Genomic DNA, 19,354 nt, shown 5'->3' with positions numbered 1-19,354 from the left:
GACACAGAACAATAGACATGTTTGGCTCAAGCAGTTGGATGTCGACAGGCCAGGGGCTAGGATCTTATGCTTATCCTGGTGCCCGTGTGTGGAGGGTTAAAAGCTGCCACGTGGAATTGTGTTATGTCCCTCATCTGTTGGATCCATTGATGTTATCCCTGAAATATCTCTGTCTTTTCCCTGGCGTTGGATTACTGGGTGGCGCCTCCGGAACTGTTCCTCTCTTGGTGTGGATTGGTGTGGATTCACTGTGGACTCTAAGAGAAGCTATTGATATTTTACGTTCTATGTTCTCTGTCTCAATAAATCCCGTTGGATTGATTATCGGCATGGTGTCCCTTCATGCTCTGTCGCAAACCCCGTCACAGACACCACTTAAGTATCACAATCTCATGGTGCAAAAACAAGTTGTCACATTTGTCCGAGGTGGCAGATACTATACACCATAGCATACAGATAATACCGAGCTCTGATGTTTCCGTAAATGAAGCAATGTGCTTACGGCAAAGAAAGAACAAGATGAGAACTAAATCTGACTCATTTGTTAGATCTCACAGGAGCTGCTTCATGTCATTGTATCTAAATTGTGAAAACTCATTATGATAACTAGGTTAAGGAAGGTAAGACAGATGGGATTGAGGGACGGGGGGAGGGTGCTACAAGAGATTCTCCAAGACTGCGCAAAACCGGCGACCTGGGAAAGGTGAAATAAAATAAAAATATTCTTAATATTTAAAGCAAAGATGCACAAGTTTCTCCAGTAAGAACGTACCGTTCTCAAATTGCAATAAAAGTTATATTTCCAGCTAAGACATTTATAACCTCGTCTCCTCCTTTTTGTTGGAGAACCTAATCTTCAAACATTGATAGCAAACGTGACAACTTTTTCTTATAGCAATGTCCCCTTTTCAGACCAATCCCTTCCACTGCTTTTTCATACACCCTGTACCCCTCTTCCACTTCCATGACCCCAGAATTTGAGTTTGGTTGCCGCTGAAGCTTCTCAAACCTGCTTTCCAAGAGGCTTCCAAAAGCTTTGGTGGCATCCTGAAATTTTGTCAAATCTATTAGGTCTCCTATATTTCTGGAAGGCAGCAACGCCTGTCACATTCATCATAATTTACAAGAAAAGAGTAGTACTTCATGATTCAAATACATTTCGGACTTGCCTTTGATAATCGGATGACACTCGCCCATTCAAGTTAATGGGTCCACCGTCCATGGAAAATGTTTGACCACAAGCAGATGACATCTGAGTTCGGTCCAGTTTTCATGGATTGACATAATGGCGAAGGTGGAAAAATGTTTTTTTTCCCTCCAACTCCAAGTAAATCGGATCACACACGGCTCACCCTTTGATCAAACTCTAATCAGAGTGTGATTAGCAAAAACGGATGTAGAGAAAATAGTCGTGTGATCCTGTGATGCTGGCGTACTATTTTTGAAGCAGAAGACACTTTAGGAAAACACAGGTGATAATTTTCCTGAAGCATCTTCTGTGAGATCTTCTGTGTCTTGAGTGCTATTTTACCGCCGTCCTTTTTTTTAAAAAAAAATTATACAAAAGATGGTGGCAATTTTCAAACGGAAGGCGCCTGAAGGATGGACCAGTCACTTCTTTTAGAGGCTTCATGGCTTTTGAAGACTGAAGTGGTTAAATGAAGTGAAAAAAAAAGAGTAACTTATGCACAGAAAAACATTTTGACATTGCATACCGTATGTTCTTTATTTTTGCCATCTTTTTTAACAGGTCGATCTAAATAGTAAGTTGTGTGCACAGACTCTTAAATTCTTCTAAAACTGCTTCAGAAAACATTTCAGGAAACAAAAAACGCCTCCAAATACTTGCCAAAGAATGAACATTTCCTTAAGCGGCATCAACTAGAAAACAAGCCTCAGCCTTTGACCGCCTCAAAAACATACCCTAAAATGCATTAAAGGATAACTCTGAATATAATATCAGGTGATGGAACAATTCTGTTTGTTAGAAGAAATCCTTTCCCTGTACACAGAGAAAACAGTGGCATCAAATAAACTGTCTTCTACGGAAGAAGTTTAATAAATTTCAACTAAGCCGGCACAGATTAAGAGCTACATTTTCTATGTACAATTGAGCTGAATATTTTATACAACGCTCAGGTGCAGAGGAATTTTCAATGCCTGAAATCTTTCATAATATGCAGAACGCTCTGAATTTATTACTGGAAAAGAAACAATTTTGTTTTACTCTTTTTTCTATTGCTCCAATAAGATTCCTTAATCCTTTTCCACATTCTGATTTACATGTATGTATTCGAATCAGCTGAAGGTAATACCGGTGATGAAGCGGTGTGCCGTGTGATCGAATGGGTAGAGATCTTATCACAGAGAATCCACCTTTCTTCTACCTCATCTGACACAATCAACATCAGTATTTGTAAGCCAAAATCAGGAGAGGAACAATCAAAGGAAAAGTATAATATAAACATGTCACCACTTCTGCATTTTTCACCCACTCCTGGTTATAGCTTACAAATGCTGATGTGACGCTGAGTCACTAATCATGGACAAGCCGTGACATAGAGTGGTCAGGAGGTACGTGGTCAGATATCAGTAGGGCTCAGAGTAGCAAGGGGCAAGACGAAGGCATGGTCAAGTAACAGTCCTGGGTCAAATGTCAAGAGGGTTCATCAAAATAAGGGGCTAAGACAACGGATAGTCAGAGACCAAGATCGGGGTAAGGTACCTGAGGTCACAGAGCATCAAGAGCAAAAGGGATAACACACGAATAGTCAAGACAAATCCTAGGTCCAGCAACAAGATAAGGGAATCAGACACAGCACCGAGCAAAACACACACTAAGCAAAGCAAAGCTACAGCTGACAATGGTCTGCTCAAAGCTAGCCAGCTAATTATCTAGCAAATAATTAAGGACGGGAAGCACTGGGAGAAACGCCTGCAGGCTAGGCCAGATTAAGCAGCAGGGCTGTTAATCAAAATGCTGATCGTGAAGCACTCCCCAGCATCAGATTTGATGACTGGACTGTCACTCACAAGATGGACAGTACAGCACACGCCAGATCCCATAGGGTGGCTACGCTGTCGCTCACAGCGTCTCTAGGCCACAGTGAATGTTCAAAAAGTGATAATGGTCTCAAGGATCTTTTCCGTTCAAAGCCCAACATTCTGCAGTTTTTTTTCATCACACTGTAGATTGCCAAATTATGAAAGTGCAATATGCACACAGTTAGGATCCTGCTTGAGCATGCAACAGAGTGGAATCCTAACTGTGTGTTTGTTACACTCAGGATGCAGCAATGTACTGTGAGATAGACGCACTGGAGAAATTTAAATTTAACCCCTTTAATGACCATCTTTTTCATGATGTAGAAGAATATGTGTTTTACTACTATTTTACACACATAGAGCCTGGTTCATCTATTGCATTTTTTAAGTCTCATTTCTTTTTTGTTTTCTGGTATTCATTTTTATTTTTTCTGCTAAATTCTTCAAACTAGTGCACACGACTTTATGAATTTTGCCCAAAATAAAAAATGTTCCAAGTGGGTAACTGTCTCAATAAAAACCCTAGTCACCCCTATATTTTTCTCCTGGCCCACGCGTTTCGTCTTCAATTTGGAAAACTCACAAGAGGAATATATAATCTGTAAATAGCAGTACTGGGATCACATACTCCAGGTTAGTAACAGGCAGAGGAATACTAAATGACTGCTGGGTCCAGTTATACTCATGTTGATCTTTAGCTATATACAGTTGTGGCCAAAAGTATTGAAACCCCTGCAATTCTGTCAGATAATACTCAGTTTCTTCCTGAAAATGATTGCAATCACAAATTCTTTGGTATTATTATCTTCATTTAATTTGTCTTAAATTAAAAAACACAAAAGAGAATGAAGCAAAAAGCAAAACAGTGATCATTTCACACAAAACTGCAAAAATGGGCCAGACAAAAGTATTGGCACCCTCAGCCTAATACTTGGTTGCACAACCTTTAGCCAAAATAACTGCGACCAACCGCTTCCGGAAACCATCAATGAGTTTCTTACAATGCTCTGCTGGAATTTTAGACCATTCTTCTTTGGCAAACTGCTCCAGGTCCCTGATATTTGAAGGGTGCCTTCTCCAAACTGCCATTTTTAGATCTCTCCACAGGTGTTCTATGGGATTCAGGTCTGGACTCATTGCTGGCCACCTTAGAAGTCTCCAGTGCTTTCTCTCAAACCATTTTCTAGTGCTTTTTGAAGTGTGTTTTGGGTCATTGTCCTGCTGGAAGATCCATGACCTCTGAGGGAGACCCAGCTTTCTCACACTGGGCCCTACATTATGCTGCAAAATTTGTTGGTAGTCTTCAGACTTCATAATGCCATGCACACGGTCAAGCAGTCCAGTGCCAGAGGCAGCAAAGCAACCCCAAAACATCAGGGAAGAAAAAACATCATTTATTTAGTGCATCCAGTTCAACATGAACGTTTTCGGTCCAAATATAAGACCTTCATCAGATAGGGTTTTTGAATACTGGAATACACAGTTTGTCTGTATGGGCCCACAGTGGTGCCAGTGTCAGACAGAGTCCAGGAGGGCCCATACAGACAAACTGTGTATTCCAGTATTCAAAAACCCTATCTGATGAAGGTCTTATGTTTGGACCGAAAACGTTCATGTTGAACTGGATGCACTAAATAAATGATGTTTTTTCTTCACTAAAAAATTTTTCCTGAGTGCCCAGTATATTATTGCTGATGAATTACGGGTTGGATACCTAACTTGAGCACCTCCAAGAAACCCAGAGTGCCGTGTTTACTATTACATCTCCTACCATACAGTCCCTTTTCATTCAGATGCCGACGGATAGTACGGGTTGACACTGTTGATCCCTCGGACTGCAGGGCAGCTTGAACTTGTTTGGATGTTAGTTGAGGTTCTTTATTCAACATCTGCACAATCTTGTGTTGAAATCTCTTGTCAATTTTTCTTTTCCGTCCACATCTAGGGAGGTTAGCCACAGTGCCATGGGCTTTAAACTTCTTGATGACACTGCGCACGGTAGACACAGGAACATTCAGGTCTTTGGAGATGGACTTGTAGCCTTGAGATTGCTCATGCTTCCTCACAATTTGGTTTCTCAAGTCCTCAGACAGTTCTTTGGTCTTCTTTCTTTTCTCCATGCTCAATGTGGTACACACAAGGACACCGGACAGAGGTCGAGTCAACTTTAATCCATGTCAACTGGCTGCAAGTGTGATTTAGTTATTGCCAACACCTGTTAGGTGCCACAGGTAAGTTACAGGTGCTGTTAATTACACAAATTAGAGAAGCATCACATGATTTTTCGAACAGTGCCAATACTTTTGTCCACCCCCCTTTTAATGCTTGGTGTGGCATTATATCCAATTTGGCTTTAGAATAATTCTTTTTGTGTTTTTTCCATTTAAGACAAATTAAATGAAGATAATAATACCAGAGAATTTGTGTTTGCAATCATTTTCAGGAAGAAACTGAGTATTATCTGACAGAATTGCAGGGGTGTCAATACTTTTGGCCATGACTGTAGCATCAGCTGCATTACTTTGGTTCACAGGACTGCATTGAAGCTGTGTACACAAAATAGTACAATTTTAATCTAGACTATTTGCTGATAATTTATTTTTTGTTATCTTTGATGCATTACAGTGAAAATTGGTTTGCAAAAGTTAACATGGAATTTTAAGACACATTTGTCGATACCTATACCCCCCAGGCGAGAAAATATAACTACTCCTTTAGTTAGACTTATTCTTTCAACCAAGTAGCCAAATACCGTAATCAGACTCAGTTGACTGAACTAAGTCACAGATGATTGTTTCAAGCCTTGTAGAAACTAAACCTCATGAAATATTGATCCCCACAGTGAGAACAATGAGAGTCGGGTCATAAAAGAATTATATGCATCAGATTTGTTGCAGAATTTTCTGCCATTTTTACTTTTATCTAAGTAGGTCTCGTAGAAATCCATGCACACACTGCAGAAATGACACCAGTCAAAGGAATTTTCAGACGAGTCTATTGCTTGAAGTATTGTTCCCACTGATTTTACATGGATTTTGAAGCAGAATCTAGTCAAAAAGCTCTGTTGAAACATACCCTAAAGATATGCGCACATGTGGTCTTTTTCTGGCGGATTCCGCCAGGAACCAGACAGAAAAAGCTCTAAAATTATCCTTCAAAAAATTGAACAAAATGCACACAAATCTAAACTTGTTCATTCTTCAGGTGGCTTCTATTTGGATGATCAAAAAATAACATCAGCGGCGGACCCACTAAAAAAATGACCACAAAGATGCCAGAGAATACGATTCAGGGAATCCTTGGCGGTATTTTTCCTAAAGCGTCTATTTTGTTGTTTTTGCTGTGGTTTTTCATCTGTCATCTTTTTTAAAAAATGTTCCATATATAATAGAGAGTCGGAGGCTACCTGAAGAAGGACAGGTCAATTATTTTATCCACTTTCTGACTTTCGAAGACTGAAACGGCTTAAAGAAGTGAAAAAAGATGGAGCATGGGCATAAAAAGTAGTTTTGACATTGTTATGCCAATGTTCATTATCATTTATTGAGCGCTGTTTCAGGTGGTCTACAGTACATGTGCACATACCCTAAAGGCCTGATTCACACATCCATGCTGCACATATATGTTGTATCTGTTTTCTTCACAGATTATATCTGAGTACAGTCTGACATTCATGGACATAGAGAACGGAGAAGATGGAGAAATTAAGTTCTCCATCTTCTCCGCAAATGTGCTGTAGGATGAGACTCGGCTCATATTCTGGCAGAGAGTCATTGGCATAAACAGCCCGATTGTCTTGCATAAAACTGAGGGAAGTTCAATAAAACATTCTGTAATGCTGTAGATAAGCCTCCGATGTATCCTGAAAGATGAGAAAAAGAGGTTAGATTATACTCACCTGGGGGTGGTCCGGTCCGATGGGCGTCCCTGTCCGGTCTGGGGCCTCCCATCTTCTTACGATGACATCCTCTTCTTGTATTCACACTGTGGCGCTGGCGTACTTTGTCCTGTTGAGGGCAGAGCAAAGTATTGCAGTGCGCAGGCGCCGGGAAAGGTCAGAGAGGCCCGGCGCCTGCGCGCTGCAGTACTTTGCTCTGCCGCAGCATGAAGACAAGAAGAGGACGTCATCCTATGAAGATAGGAGGGCCCGGACCACGACGCCCATCGGACCGGACCACCCCCCCAGGTGAGTATAATCTAACCTCTTTTTCTCATCTTTCAGGATACATCTGGGGCTTATAGATAAGCTTATAGATGCTGTAGATAAGCCCCTGATGCCAGTGGGCTTAGCTCATCTTCGATTTTGGGGGTGACAGGTTCCCTTTAAAAGTTCAGGGTTCGTACTGGACAACTAGTGTACGGTGTTAAACGCCGAACACGGACTTCTTCTGGAGTTCTGGGTGAAATCCATTGGGGAGAGAGAATTTTTTTCCAGATCCAAAGTTCAGGTCTCCATTGTTTTCAATGTGGTTCGTGATCTGGTTCAAGTTCGGGTACAGTTCTGGTACCCAAACCGAAGTTTTGAAAAAATGTTGGGTTGAGTACTAGAACCAAAACTTCGACAGGTCCATTCAACACTAGACAGGGGTAGGGATGAGCAGACGCATGGAAGTTAAGGTTCTGTTATCCTACCGAAACTTTATTCCAAAGTTCAGTCCTGGTACCAGAACTTTACCCTAACTTGAGCTAGAACCCGAACCACATTGAAAACAAAGAGAACCCAAACATTTAGATGGAATAATCTCCCTTTCTGCAACCAACATTCCCCAGAACTCCAAAAATTGCAACGGACTTCTGGAAGAAGTCTGTGTTCGGCGTTTAGCACTGAACACTAACTGTCCCGTACGAACCTCAAAGTTTTAAGTTCGGGTTCGCTCATTTCTAGTTAGGAGATTTGTAGACAGTCTGGACTGTCATGATTCTCAATGGCGAGAGAACATAGCCCAGCATATATGAGAACTAGCTCTTGGAAGATGGAAACTATACTGACCATGAACTAAACCTGCCGCACAACTAGAAGTGGCCGGGTAGCATGCCTACGTTTTTTTTTATCCCTAGATGCCCAGCGCCAGCCGGAGAACTACCTAATCCTAGCAGAGGAAAAGACAGTCCTGGCTCACCTCTAGAGAAATTTTCCCAAAAGGCAGACAGAGGCCCCCACATATATTGGCGGTGATTTTAGATGAAATGACAAACGTAGTATGAAAATAGGTTTAGCAAAAATCGAGGTCCGCTTACTAGATAGAAAGAAGACAGAAAGGGCACTTTCATGGTCAGCAGAAAACCCTATCAAAACACCATCCAGAAATTACTTTAAGACTCTAGCATTAACTCATAACACCAGAGTGGCAATTTCCGCTCACAAGAGCTTTCCAGACACAGTAACGAAACAGCAGCTGTGAACAGGAACAAAATGCAAAAACACACAAGGACAAAAGTCCAACTTAGCTGGGAGTTGTCTAGTAGCAGGAACATGCACAGAAAGGCTTCTGATTACATTGTTGACCGGCATGAAACTGACAGAGGAGCAAGGTTATATAGCGACTCCCACATCCTGATAGGAGCAGGCGAACAGAGGGGATGATGCACACAAGTACAATTCCACAAGTGGCCACCGGGGGAGCCCAGAATCCAATTTCACAACAGTACCCCCCCCTCAAGGAGGGGGCACCGAACCCTCACCAGAACCACCAGGGCGATCAGGATGAGCCCTATGAAAGGCACGGACAAGATCGGAGGCATGAACATCAGAGGCAGTGACCCAAGAATTATCCTCCTGACCGTATCCCTTCCATTTGACCAGATACTGGAGTTTCCGTCTGGAAACACGAGAGTCCAAGATCTTTTCCACAACGTACTCCAACTCACCCTCAACCAACACCGGAGCAGGAGGCTCAACGGAAGGCACAGCCGGTACCTCATACCTGCGCAACAATGACCGATGAAAAACATTATGAATCGAAAAGGATGCAGGGAGGTCCAAACGGAAGGACACAGGGTTAAGAATCTCCAATATCTTGTACGGGCCGATGAACCGAGGCTTAAACTTAGGAGAAGAAACCCTCATAGGGACAAAACGAGAAGACAACCACACCAAGTCCCCAACACAAAGCCGAGGACCAACACGACGACGGCGGTTGGCAAAAAGCTGAGTCTTCTCCTGGGACAACTTCAAATTGTCCACCACCTGCCCCCAAATCTGATGCAACCTCTCCACCACAGCATCCACTCCAGGACAATCCGAAGATTCCACTTGACCGGAGGAAAATCGAGGATGAAACCCCGAATTACAGAAAAACGGGGACACCAAGGTGGCAGAGCTGGCCCGATTATTGAGGGCGAACTCCGCCAAAGGCAAAAAAGCAACCCAATCATCCTGATCCGCAGACACAAAACACCTCAAATATGTCTCCAAGGTCTGATTAGTCCGCTCGGTCTGGCCATTAGTCTGAGGATGGAAAGCAGACGAAAAAGACAAATCTATGCCCATCCCAGCACAGAATGCCCGCCGAAATCTAGACACGAATTGGGTCCCTCTGTCAGAAACGATATTCTCCGGAATACCATGCAAACGAACAACATTTTGAAAAAACAGAGGAACCAACTCGGAAGAAGAAGGCAACTTAGGCAAGGGAACCAGATGGACCATCTTAGAGAAATGGTCACACACCACCCAGATGACAGACATCTTATGAGAAACAGGCAGATCCGAAATAAAATCCATCGAGATGTGCGTCCAAGGCCTCTTCGGGATAGGCAAGGGTAACAACAATCCACTAGCCCGAGAACAACAAGGCTTGGCCCGAGCACAAACGTCACAAGACTGCACAAAGCCTCGCACATCTCGTGACAGGGAAGGCCACCAGAAGGACCTTGCCACCAAATCCCTGGTACCAAAGATTCCAGGATGACCTGCCAACGCAGAAGTATGAACCTCAGAGATGACTCTACTGGTCCAATCATCAGGAACAAACAGTCTACCAGGTGGGCAACGATCAGGTCTATCCGCCTGAAACTCCTGCAAGGCCCGCCGCAGGTCTGGAGAAACGGCAGACAATATCACTCCATCTTTAAGGATACCTGTGGGCTCAGAATTACCAGGGGAGTCAGGCTCAAAACTCCTAGAAAGGGCATCCGCCTTAACATTCTTAGAACCCGGTAGGTAAGACACCACAAAATCAAACCGAGAGAAAAACAACGACCAGCGCGCCTGTCTAGGATTCAGGCGCCTGGCAGACTCAAGGTAAATTAAATTTTTGTGGTCAGTCAATACCACCACCTGATGTCTGGCCCCCTCAAGCCAGTGACGCCACTCCTCAAAAGCCCACTTCATGGCCAAAAGCTCCCGATTCCCAATATCATAATTCCGCTCGGCGGGCGAAAATTTACGGGAAAAAAAAGCACAAGGTCTCATCACGGAGCAGTCGGAACTTCTCTGCGACAACACCGCCCCAGCTCCGATTTCAGAAGCGTCGACCTCAACCTGAAAAGGAAGAGCAACATCAGGCTGACGCAACACTGGGGCGGAAGAAAAGCGGCGCTTGAGCTCCCGAAAGGCCTCCACAGCATCAGGGGACCAATCAGCAACATCAGCACCCTTCTTAGTCAAATCAGTCAATGGTTTTACAACATCAGAAAAACCAGCAATAAATCGACGATAAAAGTTAGCAAAGCCCAAAAATTTCTGAAGACTCTTAAGAGAAGAGGGTTGCGTCCAATCACCAATAGCCTGAACCTTGACAGGATCCATCTCGATGGAAGAGGGGGAAAAAATGTATCCCAAGAAGGAAATCTTTTGAACCCCAAAAACACACTTAGAACCCTTCACACACAAGGAATTAGACCGCAAAACCTGAAAAACCCTCCTGACCTGCTGGACATGAGAGTCCCAGTCATCCGAAAAAATCAGAATATCATCCAGATACACAATCATAAACTTGTCCAAATAATCGCGGAAAATGTCATGCATAAAGGACTGGAAGACTGAAGGGGCATTTGAAAGACCAAAAGGCATCACCAAATACTCAAAATGGCCCTCGGGCGTATTAAATGCGGTTTTCCACTCATCCCCCTGCTTGATTCGCACCAAATTATACGCCCCACGGAGATCAATCTTAGAGAACCACTTGGCCCCCTTTATACGAGCAAACAAATCAGTAAGCAGTAGTGTTGAGCGATACCGTCCGATACTTGAAAGTATCGGTATCGGAAAGTATCGGCCGATACCGGCAAAGTATCGGATCCAATCCGATACCGATACCCGATACCAATACAAGTCAATGGGACTCAGGTATCGGACGGTATTCCTGATGGTTCCCAGGGTCTGAAGGAGAGGAAACTCTCCTTCAGGCCCTGGGAACCATATTAATGTGTAAAAGAAAGAATTAAAATAAAAAATATTGCTATACTCACCTGTCCGACGCAGCCGGGACCTCAGCGAGGGAACCGGCAGCGTTGTTTGTTTAAATTTCGCGCTTTTACTTGGTTACGTGAAGTCCCGGCTTGTGATTGGTCAGGGCGGCCATGTTGCCGGGACGCGGACCAATCACAGCAAGCCGTGACGAAATTACGTCACGGCTTGCTGTGATTGGTCCGCGTCCCGGCAACATGGCCGCCATTAACCAATCACAAGCCGTGACGTCACGGGAGGCTGGACATGCGCGTATTTTGAAAAGCGCGCGTGTCCAGCCTCCAGTGACGTCCCGGCAACATGGCCGCCATTAACCAATCACAAGCCGTGACGTCACGGGAGGCTGGACATGCGCGTATTTTGAAAAGCGCGCGTGTCCAGCCTCCAGTGACGTCCCGGCAACATGGCCGCCATTAACCAATCACAAGCCGGGACGTCACGGGAGGCTGGACATGCGCGTATTTTGAAAAGCGCGCGTGTCCAGCCTCCAGTGACGTCCCGGCTTATGATTGGTCACGGCGCCATGTTGCCGGGACGCGGACCAATCACAGCAAGCCGTGACGAAATTACGTCACGGCTTGCTGTGATTGGTCCGCGTCCCGGCAACATGGCCGCCATTAACCAATCACAAGCCGTGACGTCACGGGAGGCTGGACACGCGCGCTTTTCAAAATACGCGCATGTCCAGCCTCCCGTGACGTCCCGGCTTGTGATTGGTTAATGGCGGCCATGTTGCCGGGACGTCACTGGAGGCTGGACACGCGCGCTTTTCAAAATACGCGCATGTCCAGCCTCCCGTGACGTCACGGCTTGTGATTGGTTAATGGCGGCCATGTTGCCGGGACGTCACTGGAGGCTGGACACGCGCGCTTTTCAAAATACGCGCAAGTCCAGCCTCCCATGACGTCACGGCTTGTGATTGGTTAATGGCGGCCATGTTGCCGGGACGCGGACCAATCACAGCAAGCCGTGACGTAATTTCGTCACGGCTTGCTGTGATTGGTCCGCGTCCCGGCAACATGGCCGCCCTGACCAATCACAAGCCGGGACTTCACGTAACCAAGTAAAAGCGCGAAATTTAAACAAACAACGCTGCCGGTTCCCTCGCTGAGGTCCCGGCTGCGTCGGACAGGTGAGTATAGCGATATTTTTTATTTTAATTCTCTTTTTTACACATTATTACATTAATGTTGTTGCGATACCCGATACCCGATACCACAAAAGTATCGGATCTCGGTATCGGAAATTCCGATACAGCAAGTATCGGCCGATACCCGATACTTGCAGTATCGGAATGCTCAACACTAGTAAGCAGTGGTAACGGATATTGATATTTAACCGTGATTTTATTCAAAAGTCGATAATCAATACACGGCCTCAAAGAGCCGTCTTTCTTAGACACAAAGAAAAAACCGGCTCCTAAGGGAGATGACGAAGGACGAATATGTCCCTTTTCCAAGGACTCCTTTATATATTCTCGCATAGCCGCGTGTTCAGGCACAGACAGATTAAATAAACGACCCTTAGGGTATTTACTACCCGGGATCAAGTCTATGGCACAATCGCACTCCCGGTGCGGAGGTAGTGAACCAACCTTGGGTTCTTCAAAAACGTCACGAAAGTCAGACAAGAATTCAGGAATCTCAGAGGGAATAGATGATGAAATGGAAACCAAAGGTACGTCCCCATGAGTTCCTTTACATCCCCAGCTTAACACAGACATAGCTCTCCAGTCGAGGACTGGGTTATGAGATTGCAGCCATGGCAATCCCAGCACCAAAACATCATGTAGATTATACAGCACCAGAAAGCGAATAACCTCCTGGTGATCCGGATTAACACGCATAGTCACTTGTGTCCAGTATTGTGGTTTATTACTAGCCAATGGGGTGGAGTCAATCCCTTTCAGAGGTATCGGAGCCTCCAATGGCTCCAAATCATACCCACAGCGTTTGGCAAAGGACCAATCCATAAGACTCAAAGCAGCGCCAGAGTCGACATAGGCGTCCGCGGTAATAGATGACAAAGAACAAATCAGGGTCACAGATAGAATAAACTTAGACTGTAAAGTGCCAATTGAAACAGACTTGTCAGGCTTCTTAGTACGCTTAAAGCATGCTGATATAACATGAGTTGAATCACCACAATAGAAGCACAACCCATTTTTTCGTCTAAAATTCTGCCGCTCGCTTCTGGACAGAATTCTATCACATTGCATATTTTCTGGCGTTTTCTCAGTAGACACCGCCAAATGGTGCACAGGTTTGCGCTCCCGCAGACGCCTATCGATCTGAATAGCCATCGTCATGGACTCATTCAGACTCGCAGGCACAGGGAACCCCACCATAACATCCTTAATGGCATCAGAGAGACCTTCTCTGAAAATCGCCGCCAGGGCGCACTCATTCCACTGAGTAAGCACAGACCATTTGCGGAATTTTTGGCAGTATATTTCAGCTTCATCTTGCCCCTGAGACAAGGACATCAAGGCCTTTTCCGCCTGAAGCTCTAAATGAGGTTCCTCATAAAGCAACCCCAAGGCCAGAAAAAACGCATCCACATTGAGCAACGCAGGATCCCCTGGTGCCAATGCAAAAGCCCAGTCTTGAGGGTCGCCCCGGAGCAAAGAAATTACAATCCTGACCTGCTGTGCAGGGTCTCCGGCAGAGCGAGACTTCAGGGACAAAAACAATTTGCAATTATTTTTAAAATTTTGGAAGTGAGATCTATTCCCCGAGAAGAATTCAGGCAAAGGAATTCTAGGCTCAGAAATAGGTGCATGAACAACGAAATCTTGCAAATTTTGTACCTTTGTGGCGAGATTATTCAAACCTGTAGCTACACTCTGAAGATCCATTTGAAACAGGTGAACACAGAGCCATTCAAGGATAAGAAGGAGAGAAAGAGAGGAAGGCTGCAGTATAGGCAGACTAGCAGGTGATTCAATTAAGAGCACACTCAGAACTAGAGGAAAAAAAAAAAAAAAAAAAAAAATTGTAGCAGACTTCTTTTTTCTCTCCTTTCTCAGCCAGTAATTTAACCCTTTTTTTTGGGCCGGTCAAACTGTCATGATTCTCAATGGCGAGAGAACATAGCCCAGCATATATGAGAACTAGCTCTTGGAAGATGGAAACTATACTGACCATGAACTAAACCTGCCGCACAACTAGAAGTGGCCGGGTAGCATGCCTACGTTTTTTTTTATCCCTAGATGCCCAGCGCCAGCCGGAGAACTACCTAATCCTAGCAGAGGAAAAGACAGTCCTGGCTCACCTCTAGAGAAATTTTCCCAAAAGGCAGACAGAGGCCCCCACATATATTGGCGGTGATTTTAGATGAAATGACAAACGTAGTATGAAAATAGGTTTAGCAAAAATCGAGGTCCGCTTACTAGATAGAAAGAAGACAGAAAGGGCACTTTCATGGTCAGCAGAAAACCCTATCAAAACACCATCCAGAAATTACTTTAAGACTCTAGCATTAACTCATAACACCAGAGTGGCAATTTCCGCTCACAAGAGCTTTCCAGACACAGTAACGAAACAGCAGCTGTGAACAGGAACAAAATGCAAAAACACACAAGGACAAAAGTCCAACTTAGCTGGGAGTTGTCTAGTAGCAGGAACATGCACAGAAAGGCTTCTGATTACATTGTTGACCGGCATGAAACTGACAGAGGAGCAAGGTTATATAGCGACTCCCACATCCTGATAGGAGCAGGCGAACAGAGGGGATGATGCACACAAGTACAATTCCACAAGTGGCCACCGGGGGAGCCCAGAATCCAATTTCACAACACTGGACATTGAGGTTCATATTATTAATTTCAAACATGCGAAACATACCCAATGTGTTCAACTGTGAGGAAAACTTCCTAGAGCTGATTGTAGGAGATACAAACAAGTGCCAGCGGTATAACACATCCAGCACCCGCCATGTACAGATCTCCATACATCACCTGTGTGCATGTAACATAAATGTACATCATGTCACCAAAATCTTTAGCCAAACATATAAACCATGACCTAAAAAGCTAAACCCATTTTCGAGGGGCACTCAGTAAATGGCTCTGCCATGTTGGCATATTGATGGGTCATTTTCTGACTGGTTGGCAATGGACAGTTCAGAGTAGATGCTGAGGTAAGATGGTCACTACATGTACAGAAAATAAAATGCATAAAAATTGGCAAATAAAACCAGATGTAATAAATATTTTGGTTCACTTCAATTCTGGGATTTCCTTAGTCTACATTTTATGTGATAGATTCCCCATAAGTTTCTTTTTCCTTTTTTTTAATAACTCCTGCATCACGTGAAAAAAAAAAGAATCCTTTCGTCAATATTCACGTTGTTCCCATTTATATAGATTTCAGAACTTGCGGCTCAATTATCGCTCAATCGCAAATCCAATAATGCAAGAAGATGAAAACTGTATTCTCCACACAACCACAACACATAAGCAGAGAGAAAACCATTGGGAAGGATCATAACAAATCGAGGGGTGCAGAGTAGACGCCGTTTTGTCACTTCTAAAATGTACTTCATTAAGGAAGTCTCCATGGAACAAAAATGCACAGACTTTCTAGACATAATAAGAAGGATAAACACTGTCTGAAGTCAACCTAAAATTCTAAAAATGGCTGTGGCCCCCTATGAAAGACCCAAGTGTTAGTGATCTGATCGACACTACCATTCCAAGTTGTAGAGATGGCGCCGGAGGTAACACAAACTGCTTGAAGAGAAGAAGTGCCGCCAGTTCAGGAGGTTTAAAAGTGGCCAGCATATAAGTGCCGTACAGTGACATGTAAAGGGGGCAGGAGCCGCCGCATGGTGTGCACTGTACCCCACATGGAGAGGTGAGTACTGATGCACAGCCAAGTTCACAAGACCATACTTAAAGTGTCAAGGTGAAAATATATTTTCTTATATACTTTTTGTACTTTTATATCTTATACTGTGAAACAATAAGTTTTCCCTTGCTAATGCAAATGTAATTGTATTTAAAGATGGTTGTCAGTGTTCAGTTTCGTTTCAGTTTAGTGTCCGAAGGATTGAGATTCATTTCTTCAGAAATGAAACTCAGGAATGTGAAGAAAAGGAGGATCCACCAGAAGATGCCAGAACAAATCAGAAAGACTGAATGCTAGCTTAAACCCCGCCTAATGCACGCCTTCCCCTAACACTCAATATAATATTGTGTATTCTAAAATAAAGTTCAGTTGCTGTGACGGTTACACACATGTGTGTGGATCCACGAGCATGCACTAAGATTGAACCAGCTACCTATCTGACTCATTCTTACCCGGTACCACATGCTTATAGTTTAATTTGGAATGACTGGTGAAGGAAGGGTATTTGTTGTTACGACCCCGACAATTGGCAGCCCAACGGGGGGCGTGGCCAGCGATCCGAGACCCCCTGGACCCATGCCTGGATGTCTGTGGATGATACCCGTAGTGGCTGACCTCGAGGACTGATCACCCTCCGCACACGGTAAGTGGCGATCATATACATTGTATGTGTCACACTTGCTAGTGTCTCAGCCGTTATTGGTTTGTCTGTGGTCTCCTTGGGTCCGGGAGGTGACCAGTCGAGTGGTGAGATCGAACGCGATCCTGTGCCACGCTCTGAACCAGCAACTGAGAGACGTCGCATTCTGTGCGTCCTCTGTACACCACACCTCCTCCACCGGTCATTGTACTCCGTTCAACCACCCTACCCGTGACTATTGTCTAGTAGTGAAGTGGAGTGATAAATTGAGCTAGTTGTAGATTGTGGGGCAGCTTAGAGAAAGGGATAGGAGACGCAGCCTCTGTGATATTGTGCTGATAGGTAACTAAGACGTTCCGAGAGGGGACCACCTGTCCAGACAGGTAACTAAGGCGTTCCGAGAGGGGACCACCTGTGCTGATAGGTAACTTAAGACGTTCCGAGAGGGGACCACCTTTATTTTTTTTTGTGGAGGGGTCTCATTAGGAGGCTGCCTCCCAACGGTTGGAATATCGTGGCAGGATAGTCTGTAATCACTGGTGTTCAGGTTAGGGACAGAAAATGTTGAGCGCGAGGCTCTTCTTTTTCTAATACGTTGAGCGAGATTCCGTATTGTAGAACCCAGTGTTGATATCGCTGCCAGCGATCCTGAGCTATAGCAGGGCGTAGTATTCTGTGAGTCATGCTGCGTATCTTAAAGCAAAAGAAGTCTGTGCCCCACAAGTTAGATGAGGATGCTGTGGAAGTCAAGACAATGGTCACGGGAGGGCAAGAGGCAGTCAAGAAGCTTATCTGCGAGTTGCGCGAGGCTTAAAGAACAAAGGATGAAAATAGGTTGATGGAGAGGAAGGATCAGACAATGTAGAGCCCGTGTTTGGTTATAAAATGCCTTTGAACTGTGATTTTACAGATTGTAAAATGGCCGCCGTGCCACTGATGATGAAAATGTAGTCCCAGCCACCGCCCTGTAATGGCGGCGGAAAGAGCTTTCCAGAAGCGTAGGTGTGTTCTGTTTGTGCTGTGCAGAATCCAACCTGGGTGGAAACCTGCCGTGTGTGTGCGTACGGGCCGTTTTGGGGCTCCGCCCAGACCACGGAGGATCATAGGAAAGTTTTGTAGAAATTAAGTCTGAAAACTGCTGCAATTTGTTACTTTGTAGGACATGGGAGGGGCGGAGCGGACCGCTGCGAGATTTCTTTGTCAGTTCTCCTCTTTTCTCCTGATCTGCGCTACGTGCTGGAGAAAGGGGGGCATACAGCTGGGCTCTTGCTCTCCCTTCAGCGCTGAAGAATGCAGTGATTTTTCTTATCTCCGTGTTACTAGATGGGAGGGGGTGCGTGAATCCCTGCGCGACCTGCTTGCAATTTTTCCCTTCGGTGCTGTGGCCTACAGAGAGGGGGGCTATGTATTGCATTCCAAAGTTTTCTCTGTCCTTGGTTTAGTACACGCTGAGAGATTTATGTTTAAAGCAATAAGTACTGTATGAAATTGGAAGTGAAATAGATCTGTGTCTAGTCTTAGAGGAAAACTTGTAAGTAATTGAAAGATTGGTAATTACCTGTATCAAGTTGAGTGATTGATATATAGCAAATTGAAGATCAACAGGGGGGCTCCCTGTTAGATAATATGGTCCCTCCCCAGGAAATTAAGCCTCTACTCCCGACTGTAAACCCTGTGCCCCTTACAGTCAAGGCAGCAATATATCCTGGACTGCCGAGAAGTTCTATGGGCGTCTTATGGTAGTGTTTAAAGATCTGGGATTTTCACTGTAACAAAAAGCCCATTCATACCTTTTTGTAGTAGACCCGATATTGAGATTTCCACTCCGGATGATGCATTGAAAATAGTAAAAGGTTTTCAAAAGAATTTAGCCCAGCAGGAAAGACAAGGGTTAAATCACTGGCCGTAGTAATTTTTGCTCGCTCACTGGCCCCCACCGCTGTAGCTGCGAGGTCATAGTGTTCCTTATCTCCATGTAACAGACTTCAGTTTCTGCCCCCTCCTATCGTACATGCAAGTCCAGCTTCACACTCCAATACGCCTTTAACCCTGTATAGGAATCTAACTCCCTCCCAGCTTCTTCATGTCAATTTTCAGACCAAGAGCTTGCTTTAATCGGTGTAAATGGCAGACCCCCCAGCCCGGAAAGGCCCCTACATCTCCTCTTCCCGTGAAACCTTCACACCTACAAGGCCAGACTTTCCAGGAATCTGAAGTTTGGATTCCCTGTCATTCACGTTACTACATCATACCTCAGGAATCCCAGGTTCTTTTCTCAGTGGGGTATGGGGACATGATTACCCACCAGGTAGGAGCCATAGTGAACCCAGCCAACTCTACCCTGTCACATAGAGGTGGTTTGGCCCAGCAGATAGCCAACAAGGGAAGCCCAGTCATAGCCCAAGAGTC

General features: G+C 44.7%; 1 protein-coding gene across 1 annotated transcript in view; it reads right to left on the bottom strand.

The window, feature by feature from the left end:
- Positions 1-19,354, bottom strand: part of PTCHD4 (patched domain containing 4) — a 200,758-nt gene that overhangs the window by 145,654 nt on the left and 35,750 nt on the right.

Source organism: Ranitomeya variabilis, chromosome 2 (genome assembly GCF_051348905.1).
Source record: "Ranitomeya variabilis isolate aRanVar5 chromosome 2, aRanVar5.hap1, whole genome shotgun sequence".
In the NCBI taxonomy this organism is placed as follows: domain Eukaryota; kingdom Metazoa; phylum Chordata; class Amphibia; order Anura; family Dendrobatidae; genus Ranitomeya; species Ranitomeya variabilis.
The sequence above is the reverse complement of the archived record's forward strand: the minus strand, read 5'-3'. Positions and strand labels throughout refer to the sequence as shown.